The following is a 13,166-nucleotide window of genomic DNA, read 5'->3' on the forward strand; positions in this document are numbered from 1 at the left end:
GCTTTCCTCTGGGACTATTACAGTGGTGATACCCATTGAGTCCAGTTGGTGGTGCCTGCTGGAATGTGGACTGGCGTGTTGGCTTGGCCTTGTGAAGGCAACCAGAGCTATAGTGAGCTTATGATTGCAAATGGCCATGTTGTGTCCAGAGTATAGCACTTCCTGGCATTCCTTCCTAGATTCTGGCTCTTACAATCTTTCTGGATACCTTGTTGAGAGGGAAGGATTAACACTTCTTATTCTCATTGTGATATTTTATGTCTTGAGAGAGAAAAGTGAGGATGATGCTTTTCACAGAAATCCTTCCATCAAGACCTATGCTTTCCCTTCTATAGTCACGTAGTTCTAATAAGTTAGAGTGGCCTTCATTTAATAAGAGTTCTCTCTATAAGTGTCAAATTCCTGCATGAAAGGTAGCTTGGAAATTGGTTCGGTTAGAAAAGTACTCCTATGTTGCTGGCTGAACAGAGGGCCTGAGCAAAATGAATAGCTGATGGGATGGGGCTCAGAGCAGCTTGGATGTTGCTTCTAAACTGGAAGTAAGGGCAGAGAAGGCTGTATTTAAGAAGGGAGTATAGTTGGCGGGACCTGTGCAAAGGTGGGGGTGAAGGAGGGGCGTTGAGCACACCAATATCACACAGGGTTCCCCAGCCCATCAGACACTATCTTTGGCTGCATCATCTGGTGAGATTCTGAGCCTGATGGCATGTCCCATGATGAACAGGGTGAACACGGCCTGCCTGGAAAGATCTCAGGGAAGAGACAGGCTTGACTACATGATTAAAGAAGATGGCCTGTAGGAGAAACAGGAAACCTAGAAGGACAGAATGTAGAAAGAACAGGGGGTAGGGATTGTACAGTTGGTACAACACAGCTGTTTACTAGCATTTGTATAAAGGTTTCTGGAGATACTAGTTCCCCCTCTGGATTTATGGCCAAAACAACTACTGGCAAGTGTCAATAAAGTAGTATCGTTATGCTGACATTTACTGGGAGTCCGTCACTGAGTTCTCCTGAACCGTAATGTGTATACTTCCCAAATGGCTTTTCAGTTCCTTTGATGGGCTAATGACTTTCAGGAAGGCCAGCACTCTGTGATCCTAGAGCGGCCGCCTTATCACTGCAATAGCAGCTCAGACAGGAGCCTGAGTGTCTCTCAAATTCGATTCCCCTAGAAATGGAAAAATATCTCATCAAGTTAAGCAATGAGTTTTGTTTTTAATTTGGTTAAAGATGTTACATTTTCAAGTTTGTACACTTTAGCAACTGCAAGAAGCATTTAAATGTGTTCGGTAGCAAGAAAGTTCAATTCAAATGATATGGAGATAAAAAAAAAAAAGACAGCAGTGAGCTGTTGTCTGAGGGGCAATGGATGGAAGTCAGATTACTTATGTCTTCGTGTTCTCCTAAGGGAAGCCATGTCCCTGAGCACAAGTTGCTCTGTTGTTTGTGGAAAACATGGTGTTTTCAAACCCACTCCCCATCTCTCGGCACCGGTGCTTTGGGAACATGGGAAGACAGTCTTCCTGTGTTTTCCAGAAAGATGTGGATTTTTAAGGCTCTAAGAATAGAATACAGAGCCACCAAGTTGATGCCTTGATTCAATTTGTTGAACATGGGACCTACTGAAAGGAGGGCATGGTTTCTATAGACCTGAAAAGAAAGGTCTGAAAAGAAAGATGTGCTCTGAGCTCGGTGCTTCAGATGACATTACTTACGCTCAGTGCTTTGCCCATGCCTTTCTGAGCCTCAGTCCTTCATCAATGTCTCCAGAAGCCAGTACACGATGAGCAGAGGTGACATCAGTTGTAATGATTCTTTCTATGACAAGCATGAGTTGTTCTAGAAAATGTGAATCTGCTTCCAAAATGTCCTCCAGACTCTGGGGCTGAGTTTAACCTCCGTGATCACTTCTGAGGTAAGCCATTAAGAATTCCAGTTAGCAAGGCAAATAGGTTTGGGTCAGCTTTCTAGTCTTATTATTCAAATGATATTTGTTGGGGGCTAACTGTACACTGGGCAACTATACACCAAGTCTTTGAAAAACACATGAGCCCATTCTGTATTCATGGGCTGTGGTGGGGCAGAGAATGGCAAACAGGAAATCCACTAGAGTCATGAAGGCTGGGGCAGAAGTGGTGATGGGTGCTATGGTTTGAGTACCATCTCCAGAGCTAACATGTTGGAGTTTATTAGCCACTGCAACTATCTTAAGAGGTACGGAACTTCGAGAGATGACCAAGGCCATTCTCATAGAAGCTAGTTCCAGGAAAAGAGCAGGCTAGCTTGATTCTCCGTCTTGCACACAAGCTTTTTCATCATGGTCCTACCCAGATGAAGCCTGTCCACCATGGAATTCCAGCCTCTGGAATCACAACTGAATTCTTATTTTATTTCATGGTCTGTGGTATTCTCCAAAAGCAGGAGGGACAGACAAAGATTAGGGGAATCTGGGCAGTTCTAAAAAAAATCCAAGAGGAAATCAAGAAGGCTTTCTGGTGGCTGTACTGTCTCAAGGAAGATGACATGGGAGACAGATAGTAAAGGAAGGTAGAAAGATTCCATTTAAAGCTACCTGTATATGAGAACAGTCACATTTAGAGAAGGTTTGGAGTAAGCATTTGCACAATATGGAAGTTGTCTGCCTGTAGGAATACAAGGCTTATGGTAGAGGGGAGATGGGGTGTAACTTTTGAGAATCAAGGATGGCAGTTCTTTGCTGGTAGATAGACTGTTCTTTTTCCAGTGCAGGAGATAGGGAATTCAAGTAAAGAGATGGAGGTGGTGACCTCGAAGGGATGACAGTGTGCCTGGAAATCATAGCGACTGTGAGAACAGAAGGACTCAAAAGAGACTGAGTGACTAGAAATAAAAGCTTGTGATAGATCCAGTCCAACACTGAGGAAGAGAGCCAGAGTGTGTGTGGAGGGCCGAGTTCTTTGGGCTTGTGCAGTGATGTATATGAAGTACCGTTTGCCAAGATAGGAAATAAAGCGGAAGAACAGGTCCAGGGAAGAGATAAATTAAGTTTGAAGAAGATGAGTGTTAAATGGTGAGTAAATAGCAGGTGCTCAAACATGTTCAGAGACTGAGTGAACATGTGGGTAAAAAAATGTTCCACTTGGAAAGAGATCTTTCACCAAGATGGAGATCTTGGGTGACTTTCTTCTCTGAGGTCTTCAAGGTACAAATGAAATGTGACTCTTGGGGGTTGCTGTGGTGATTGAAGGGAAGGATGTGAGGGGAGAGGAGGGTTCAGGCACTGAATTTCAGCAATACCAACCTCTCAGCACAAGAAATTTTCTCAGGAGGGCCTCAATGCAAAGGGACAGTAAGATAAGCAAATGTAAGGGAGGCCTGGGGAGTTGGCTCAATCAGAAAAGGGCTTTCCATCCAAGCTTGGGGTTTGATCCCTAATACCCATGTAAAGGGGAGATCCATGCTATGTTTGGGGAGGCAGAGACATGGTTATCCCTGGGCCTTGGTGGACAGCCAACATGTTCTAATGGGAAACTCTAGGTTCAGTAAGAGACTCTGTTTCAAAAAATAAGGTAGAGAGTGATGGAGAAAGAAGTTCAAAGTCTACCTCTGGCCTTTGCTTCCATGAACCTCGCTCACAGTAGTACATACACGAATAACGTACACATATACACAATATGAAAGAAATAAGCAGAAAAAGAATACTATTGTAAGAAAATGATACACAGAAATCCCTAAGCGTTTGGTAGCTTCGAGGGCAGAAACCTGCTTGGTTTGTTTCAGGGTACTCACACTGACTGAATCATGTCTTCACGCAAACTCATATTTTGAATTCATATCCTTCCCTTGGGAGTATCTGTGTATAAGAACCTTAGGGGGCAGTTAAGGTTGAGGGAGTGACGTCATATGTCCTATTAAGCCTTATCAAGTGGGAGTGCCAACTCTTCATCCTCCCTCTCCTCTTGCCCTCACTCATGAAGAGCCAAAGGCGCTGCGATGCCAGCTCCCTGCAGGTTAGGAGGAGGACCCTGCTCTCAGACAGCAGGTTTCCTAACAGAGAGAAAGGGAATGCATGCTGTTTTGAGTTCCCTGCCTGTGACATTTGGTGATGGTAACCTGAGCTGACTAAGACAGTACCTGACCCTTCAGAGTTGCTCTCGGTAAATATAGTAATCAATATTGTTTCAGTGAAGTGAATGAATGAGTCACTCCTTGGCATGATTACAGAGCCACTACTCCCTCAGAGCTGCATGATTGTCACTCAGGGGGCGGAGAGAGAGGAAGGGCATCTGCTAGCTAGCCTGAGGGTCCTGGATCCTTAGGGAGAGTGGGAGTCAGCCTTGTCTGTGACTAAATGAAGGAAAGGCTTAGGCAAAGGCTCAAAACTCCACCCCCTGCTGCCCTTTGGCTTTTCTTTTAGCATTTCGTGGGTTTGGCTTTGAAATTAGAGACAATTCATCATAGATTTATGTGGTGTGTGTGTGTGTGTGTGTTTGTATGTGTGTGTGTGTGCACCTGTCCATCCATATATGTGAAAACTCTCCTAACATTAGATGAACCTTCCTGAATTTAAGTGTATTTACCCACTGGTTATTGCTCTACACAAAGGAATAACACCCTTACGCTGACAATGTGATTCTTCATGTAAACAATACATGAGGGCAGGAAAGGGACACTGTGTGACAATAATTGGGATAATTGCAACTCATGTGTTACTCATGGCACTTGCCACGAAAGCCCTTTTTGAATTATCTTCTACCACATGCGAGGCACGTAAACAGTACAAAAAGTTTGCAAGGTATTTGAAAAAAAAATAAAATTTCCAAGAAAAGATAAGATGAAAGTGGCTTAAATTCTATTAAGCCGAGCATTACCTCTGAATGACTCATTGATCTGTAATAAAGAGTAGCCATTATGCCTGGCAACCAAGAATTGGAAGTATCTTCAAGTCATCATCAGGGAGGCAAGAGAGTAGATCTGAGGTCACAGGGTTGGTAAAATGACTTTGGATGAGTTATTGGTTTACAAATAGTCTCTCTTTGTATTGGCAATGGTAAGGCTTCCCATTGGCTTTTGGTTACTGTGTGTACCTGCAGGCTTCCAAGCTCCAATTGGCTTCTGGTTACTGTGTATCCTTGCGGTCTTCGAAGCTTAACATTTCAACATGTGAAGCTTGTATTGATTACTGCATTTGCTAATATTGATTACTATATTTACCAAGAGCCTCTCTGAAGGGTCAGCTCAGATTGCCATTACCAAATTAAAGAGAAAAGTCTTCTTAAAAGGTCTACAAAGGAAAGAATGTTAGTAAAATTGAAGGACTTTCAGGGCTCTCCTTCCCCAGGCAGTAGGCTGTAAAAGAGGCAAGGACAAATTCTGCACCCTGATGCCAAGGGAAGCAGATGCCGGAAGCCCAGTGCCTGGGCTTCCTAATGGGTTGTATGTGCGCCAACATTTAAGTGAGCACCTGGGTCAGGTAGAAAAAACTCTGTGGTAACACATCAACCTGTAAAGATGTGGGATTGATTAGAAAACGTATAAGGGACTTTTGGGGTTGATTGAAATAGTTAAATGCTCTGTACTTTGTTTGACATGATTTTTTTAAAAATAATTTATTTATTTTTTCTCAAATCGTAGTTCATTCACACAGGGGTTATAAACACAGAAAGGCAGGACGTGGGGAAGGGGATGACACTGGAGTGTGGGTGTTCGGGGGAATACAGATATCTTTCAGAACCGGGTATCGGCTGAGTGAAGGTTCAGGGGACAGGTCACTATGACTCTGCCTATGACTCACTTGTCCTTATCTAAGTTGGTATTGTCTGCCAAGGCTACCTGTTTATAGGGTCTATGACTACTCAGGCTTGTAAATTTCCACAAAACCTGCCTGTTTACAATAGCTTATAGCCATCTGTTTCAATGTTTTTCCACTGAAACCCTAGACTTGGTGTTAGTATACGTGTATGACAGGCTTATTGCTGATTTTAGGCCTATGGCTGATTTTAGGCCTTCAGTGTGTAAGCAGGGCTGCCCCAGACATCTCCTCCCTTCTCTAAGTATAGAAGAGCTGTGGCAATTCTAATCTTGCAAAGGCGGGGATAGAGGCCTGACCTCCAGTACTTGAAGGGGACCTTGTAATGGCTCCGGTCCCCCTGTCGTTGTCCAGTGAGGCATGAGGGCCATACCCATCCTGATGTCTTTTTTCTGGAGAGGGGATACTTTTGACATCAACCCCTATGCAGTCAGGCTTGTCCCTCAGGGAACCCAGAGAGATATTTTCATCTTTTATTTATATTCCCTTGCAGTGCTTAGCCTCGCAGCCTAAACAAGAATTCAGATCGCCTGTCAGAGGGGGTTCTGGGTGGCCCCTTTCTGCTTGGTCTAGGGGCGGAAGTCCCCTCTTTTAGGTTGGGTGGAGATGGGTTTTGGAAACACCCTGTATAAAGTAACAACCTCATCTTGAGTCTTGTGGTCCTCCATAGCTAACTTACGATAATGTACCTGAGTAGGTTTTGCTACCAAATTATTTATCTGTTGTATCACAGAGTTAGTCCGCCTATTTGAGAGTCAGGGACCAGCAGAAAAAAGCAAAAAGAACCCAAATAATGGTTCCAAGATGGGAGGAAGTAGGGTTGACAACCTTGGAGAGGCTGAAAACCAATTCTTGTACCAGCATTCATCTGTCTCTTTCTCTCTCTGATTTTTCTCAGGGCCTTCACTGACCTATTTCATGCTCTCTTTAATCCTCCCTGTCTTGTCTATGTAAAGGCAACCTTCTTCTTTAAGGGCTGTACACAGTCAAGAGCTGTACACAGCCTTTTCTATTGTAATAGAGTAAATCAAGTCCAATAAGGATCTTTGCGATTTTAGGAGGTCTCTTCAGACAGCGAAACGAGGGATTTCTTCAGATTAGTGATGTCAATCTCTAGCTGTTTGATGTTCTTGTCAGTGGCCCTTCAAAGGTCTGAGTAGTATAAGTTTGGAGGCCAGCATCTGGATTAGAACTTCTAACAGCAGAGATCATGGGTGATTCATTTTCACCTGGGAAGCTGCCTGAGTTAAAGCTCCTGGGAGTTCCTCTTTCTCTCGGTTTTCTGAGATTGGGTACGGAGCTGCCGCCTGAGACCTGACATGATTGTTAATGGTGAAATCAATCCATATTTGTCAGGTTGTATACTTAGTATATGTGCATTACGTCATACACAATTTTGCTTCGAAAAGCAATACTCTAAGGTCAAAGTCTAGGACACAAGTAAAGAAAAAAAAATCAGTGTTCAAACTATCTTTAAAATGAAGAGCCTTTTAGAGGAGAAACTTATCATGTGTCTGTTGTAGAGGAAAATAGTATTAAATCAGGACTCCAGGAAAGGTTCTTAGTGGATCTGCACTGATTCTTGAGATGTCAGCCCTCTGGCAGCTCATCTTGAGTTTAGAGCCATCCTGGGCTACATAATGAGTTCCAACACAGTCTGGGCTACATAGTGAGTTCCAGCACAGCTTGGGCTTCAGGTTGATACTTTATCTTAAAAATGAAGAAGAAAAGAAGAAAATATAGGGCAAAATGAAAAGAGAGAACACATACACACATACACATATATCGACACCCCCCCCCACATATGCACATGCATACACACACACACACACACACACACACACACACACAGTGTCTTAGTTAGGGTTTTATTGCTTTGAACAGACACCATGATCAAGACAAGTCTTATAGATAACAATATTTAATTAGGGCTGGCTTACAGGTTCAGAGATTCAGTCCATTATCTTCAAGGTGGGAAGAAGGCAGCATCCAGGCAGGCATGGTGCAGGAGGAGCTAAGAGTTCTATATCTTTATCTGAAGGCTGCTAGCAGAATATTGTCTTCCAGGCAGCTAGGATGAAGGTCTTAAAGCCCACACTCACAGTGACACACCTACTCCAACACTGCCACACCTCCCAATAGTGCCACTCCCAGGGCTAGGCATATACAAACCATCACACACACATATACTCACATGCACACACATTTACACATACATACACATATGCACACACATATACACATATACACATTTATAAACGTGCACACATGTATACACATACATACACATACCGAAACACACACACACCATTTATAATTATGGTAATGTTCACACTAAACAGAGCTAAACTTTCCCGTCTCACAACAGGGAGCATGTTAGTAGTATAAGCTATCATGCATGGGGATCCCCATTTTCTCTTTCATGCTTCTGTAGACAGATAATGTTTTTATAAATGTAAAAAGCCTTCAATGGGGCTGGAGAGGAAGCTCTGCCTGGTCTTGGTACTGTCTGGTTGAGGACTAAAATGGAAAGCTTTCTGGCGAATCATGCTGCTAAGCACTGCTGGCTTCTGCCTCGAGATTAGATGGATTTGAAGTTTGATTTTATGGCCTCTGTTGCAGTGAAGATAGGAAGATAACATCCTAGCAGAACACAGTTTTGAACGTGCCGGACGGTCATGTGGAAAGTTGATTTTCAGAAAGAGTCATTCAGACAGACTGGGGTGGTGTTTTGTCCTTTGAAGTATCTAGATAGGAAATTAGTCCATATTTGGTGACCTAACAATGAGCAAACAAGATGCTGCATATTCAGATTCTCAAGAGTCAGGCCTTTGAGATGCTCCTCCGGGAGATTAGGCAACAAAAATTACTTCCATTCAGGGAGCAAGAGGATACATGGCTGAGAACTACAACTGGGACTCAGAAGATGGAGGGTGGAGGATGATGCTGAGGATATGCTAGCGCTTGGTCTGAGCCTCAAGAAAGTGGATGCTTTCTGCCAAGCCAGAAAAGTGAATATTCTAAGTAGAAAAAAAGAATAAAGTAAAGAAAAGCTTTGGGGTTTTCGGAACAACAAATTTTCATTCATCCGACGGAGACATAGGCTAACTGTTAGGGGTGATAGACTAGAAAAGACAGGTCTGGAAGAGGGGAAGGGCCTCTACTCTCAAGAGAGCTGGGATTTGGGGGATGATGAAGCTGAACCTGCACTTAGGACAGGTAAGAGGCAGCTGAAAAGACATAGGGGAAGGGAGCGTGCAAACTACAGGTTTGGGAATTGCTTCGTGGATAGCTAAAAGGAAGGCAAAGGAGTGTCAGACTCTAGAGAAAATGATGAAGCTTTAATGCTGGTGACTGGGGAGATAGCGACACTGTGTGTGAAGGGAGCGCCGTGTTGGGGTCAGGGAGAGAATGAAGACAGGTGTTTGATCTGGAGGCTGCACTTGGCAGGAAAACAGGGGAAGCCCATGTTCTCCCCTTAACCCGGGCAAACCATGGAGTCAACAGCAGGGCAGTATTCTCAATGCTCAATGTAGGAGTCAACAGAGAAGAGAGGGGTGAAACTCTGAGAGAAAACAGGTGGCTAGAGCAGCTGGGGAAAACCAACATGGCAGGGCATGCTTCTCACCACAATCCCTGTCACTGGGAGAAAGAGTTTACCAAGAGGAGTCAGAAGGCTATTCCTGGAAATGTCTTTCTTGAGAGAAGCTCAGGCTATCTGGGATTGTAAACTTCTCCACAGCCAAAGTCCCTGAGATGATAGCCTATTTCTTATACCCTTCCCATGCAGATCTCCAGATGCCCCCCCCAACTTTCCTTGACTTCCTTGTCCTCTACCATCTCTCGTTCTTTGCATAGTTGAGTTGGACTGGCTTGACGAACATGACATCGATGTTGACTTACAGGAGGTGCCACCGCCATCAGGATTCAACACTATCACCCATAAAGAAAGGGTTAACAATTTCTCTTTTTTTCAATATTTATCTATTTGTTTGTTCATCTGTGCAGTGCTAGATCTCCAACTCATGGCTCCCCATATGCTAGGCAAGTTCTTTATTACTCATACCACAGCTCTCAACATTTATTTATGTTAGATATTTATGGCCATTGCCAATTGTTGAGGGAATTTGTCTATGTCCTGATATCATGACCTTGAGTCTCTCCAAGCACAAAAAATGTATAGTTGCAGCATGAGCTCATCAGTATTTTCTATTTCTTTCTTTGTACTGGCTCAAGTGTCACTCATAAATCTCTTGGTAACTGCCTAGGGTCCTAGGGCTGGAGACTGGAATTTCGGTTAGAGTCACTTAATACCTGAGGTAGTTACTAAGGGCAGGCAACAGAGGTTTCATTGGGCCTCCTGTGTCCTGGGACCCAGGGTGAGGACGCAGTCAGAGTACCTCATTACTCTGTGTTGTGCTGTGGTGGAGAGAAGCACTGAGAAGCAGGTGCATCCAAGGCACACCACCGGAAGTACAAGACCTCTGTCTACAACCAACGGCAGTAGAGTACTGAACCTGTGATTGCTTCAAAGCAAAGCTATTTTATGGTCCTAACTTTAAGATTAAAATAATACCTCTTTTGGGATGTGTTTACAGACAGTAGTCAGTGGGCTATTGGTAGAGAGGCTGGTGGGTTTGACTTAATGAAGTGAGAGAATCTTTCCTTTCAGTTGGAAACATATCCCTGGAATGCCAAAAAAAAAAAATTATTGGGAAGTCTGACTTTCTTATGACACTGGTAGCATAGTCACGGAGCATCTTATTCAGAAGGGGCAGTGGGACTAGGGAGCTTGACCCAAATGTATCCCACAAGGCTTTTCTTGTTACATTGTTTAGGAAGAAGCTCCCCTGGCATAGTTTGCAAACTTGATCTCCACACACTTTGACTGGCGTTCTACTTTATCTGTGAAACTGTGGTTTACAGCCATCTCAGTTTCCCTCGCCTTAGCAGAAAGCACAGGACATTTCTGGCTCCACAGGTAGGGAGCAAAGGGGGCTGGAGTTCCTTCTAGGAATGCTGATTCTAGCTGTGCTACTGCGGTCCCTCAGCAGACAGCAAGTCTCCCGGACTCCCCGCTGCCATTCATCCAGCGTCGTGCAGAAGCCCAGCTGCTGCGTCTGCCGGGAGGGGCTGCCAAGTGCCCTGCCTACTGGCTGCTTCCCGAGAGTCCCTGCCACTCCACATACAAACACATCCACACACGCTCTGCCTTGATCACACAGCGCGTCACTCGATCATTCGAGCACATTCCTTCCTTCCGACTTACTGTCTCAGCCCTAGACTTCTACAAACCCATGGAACATTTCTGGAAAGACGCTCTTGAACCAGCAGGGTAGGATTGGTTTTTGATTTTCCTCTCTCTCTCTCTGTAGCTTGAGCGGTTTGGGAAAGCAACTTACCTTTCTGCTTAGTGTCTGTATCCTAGCCGGAGAAGGAGGCTGTGCTGTTTTTCTGTTGGGGGATAAATCTGTGCGGCTCCTTTTTTTTTTTTTTTTCCCGCTTTCTGGACTTGTAGGATTCTTTGTGCCATTTATATATAATTTGGCAGGCTCAGATTTTTAAAGAGCCTCATCTGAAGTGCTTGCTTTTGCATGTGTTTTAAAAAAGGCATTTGAAAATTGAAAGTGTGATTTACGGAAACTAAATCATCTGTGAAAAGAGTGCTCTAGAAAGTAATGGTCGCTGGCCACAGAGAGAACTATCTGCGATTCACCTAATGTATTTTTAACCATTCCTTTGCTGTCACCCATACTTATGGATGCTAAAGTCAACTTTGTCCTTAGATTTAAGTCAGCTTAGCTATGGTTTATCCAAAATTATCTGTCTTTTTTAGAATTAGATGGTGTGCTTAGTAGAAAATATTTTTAAAGTGTTACTATTAGTAACAGCAACCTTGACATTTGTATATGTCAGGTACTCTTCCTGGGTATATGGACTAGCAATTAAAGTCATTATGTTAATGGTTATTTTAGAGGATATCAGGTTGGAGTATACACAATTTATCAAGAAAGTATAAACTATCCAAGCTTGTATCTTTTTTTTTTTGCAATAACAGGTGCGTGTGTGCTCAATCATAATTTAATTTAATTCAATGCTGAATTAAAAACTTCTTTTAACCTCCTTGTCATTCGAATATTAGATACTGTGTACCGTACACCAAGTGAACCCAGAGGGTCCATTTGTAGAATTCAAGAGCTGAAAGGTAGGAGAGCCTTTGAAAAGTTTCTGGTTAGACAGACAAGGTTACCTGGTTGCCAGAGCCTTAGCTAAGGACCCCAGGTGATATTTCATGGGAAAAGGTATTATTCCATGCTCGGCTTTCTCAAGTTTTGGTTGCATAACCTGTGGAAGGCAGGGACACCCATGTATGCCTAACCGAAGGTTTTTCTGAATCATATCCACATGAGAATTTCTAAAGGAAGCAAATTTGGCACTGGGGTCCAACAAAAACAGAAAAGCCAGGCTGGGCGAATCTGCCATAGCTGTGCTGGAAGGGACCCCTTGGGGAGCAGGGCTTTTTTTATTTTTATTTTTTGCATATGAGGAAGGTGAAGGCTGGTAGTTTTCTCTTGACTCCGAATGCAGCTCTTCCTATACATGGTCCATCTCCCCTCACCTGGCCCTAGATGCCTCCTATCTGTGTCCGCTGATGCTAAATATAGCTGTCTGTGGCTGGCTGCGTATGCAATCATGCACCCCGTCCTATTTGCCATATCTCAGTTACAGATACAGTTACTGTCCCTCCAGCGTCATTCTATGCACACACTGCGTACTTCCAGACAACAAGAAGACTGAATCAAACAGAAAGGGAGACAAACAGAGACAGATTGGAGCCTGGCACAGGCACACAGGCAACACATCAGGAAAAAAGAAAGAAAGAAAGAGAGAGAGAAAGAAAGAAAGGAAGGAAGGAAGGAAGGAAGGAAGGAAGGAAGGAAGGAAGGAAGGAAGGAAGGAACTGTCCTGTGGCTTAGTCTGCATTTGTTGCAAACCTATTTTTGCCGGGGGGGGGTGGGGGGGGGGGTTTAAGGGGGCGCGGCTGCTGGAGATCCTTCTGTTGCCTTCACCCCCTGCAGCGAAATCCAGCAGCGAAAACAAGAAAAGTTAAGTTCAGGGAAGCTAGCGGTTCTTTGGGTGAGTGTGCGGTGTGATGTTTCCAAGCAGTGCCTGGAAGTTGCAGCCCCTGGTCAGAGGCTTCCAGCAGGTTTGCGATGTCTGAGAGCAGGGGAGTAAAGTTGGTGAACCCGGGAGTGACTGCGTGCGCTCGGTGGAGTTGGGCCACCTGGGTTCTGCAGAATAGCTCTGCCCTTGGGCAGGGACAGGGACAGGGGCAGGGGCAGGGGCAGGGGCAGGGGCAGGGGCAGGGGCAGGG

General features: G+C 44.3%; 1 protein-coding gene across 1 annotated transcript in view; it reads left to right on the forward strand.

The window, feature by feature from the left end:
* Window positions 1-13,166, forward strand: part of Esr1 (estrogen receptor 1) — a 352,705-nt gene that overhangs the window by 89,351 nt on the left and 250,188 nt on the right. The gene's annotated exons all lie outside the window — the stretch shown is intronic.

This window comes from Grammomys surdaster, unplaced genomic scaffold (genome assembly GCF_004785775.1).
Source record: "Grammomys surdaster isolate TR1022 unplaced genomic scaffold, NIH_TR_1.0 143, whole genome shotgun sequence".
In the NCBI taxonomy this organism is placed as follows: Eukaryota; Metazoa; Chordata; class Mammalia; order Rodentia; family Muridae; genus Grammomys; species Grammomys surdaster.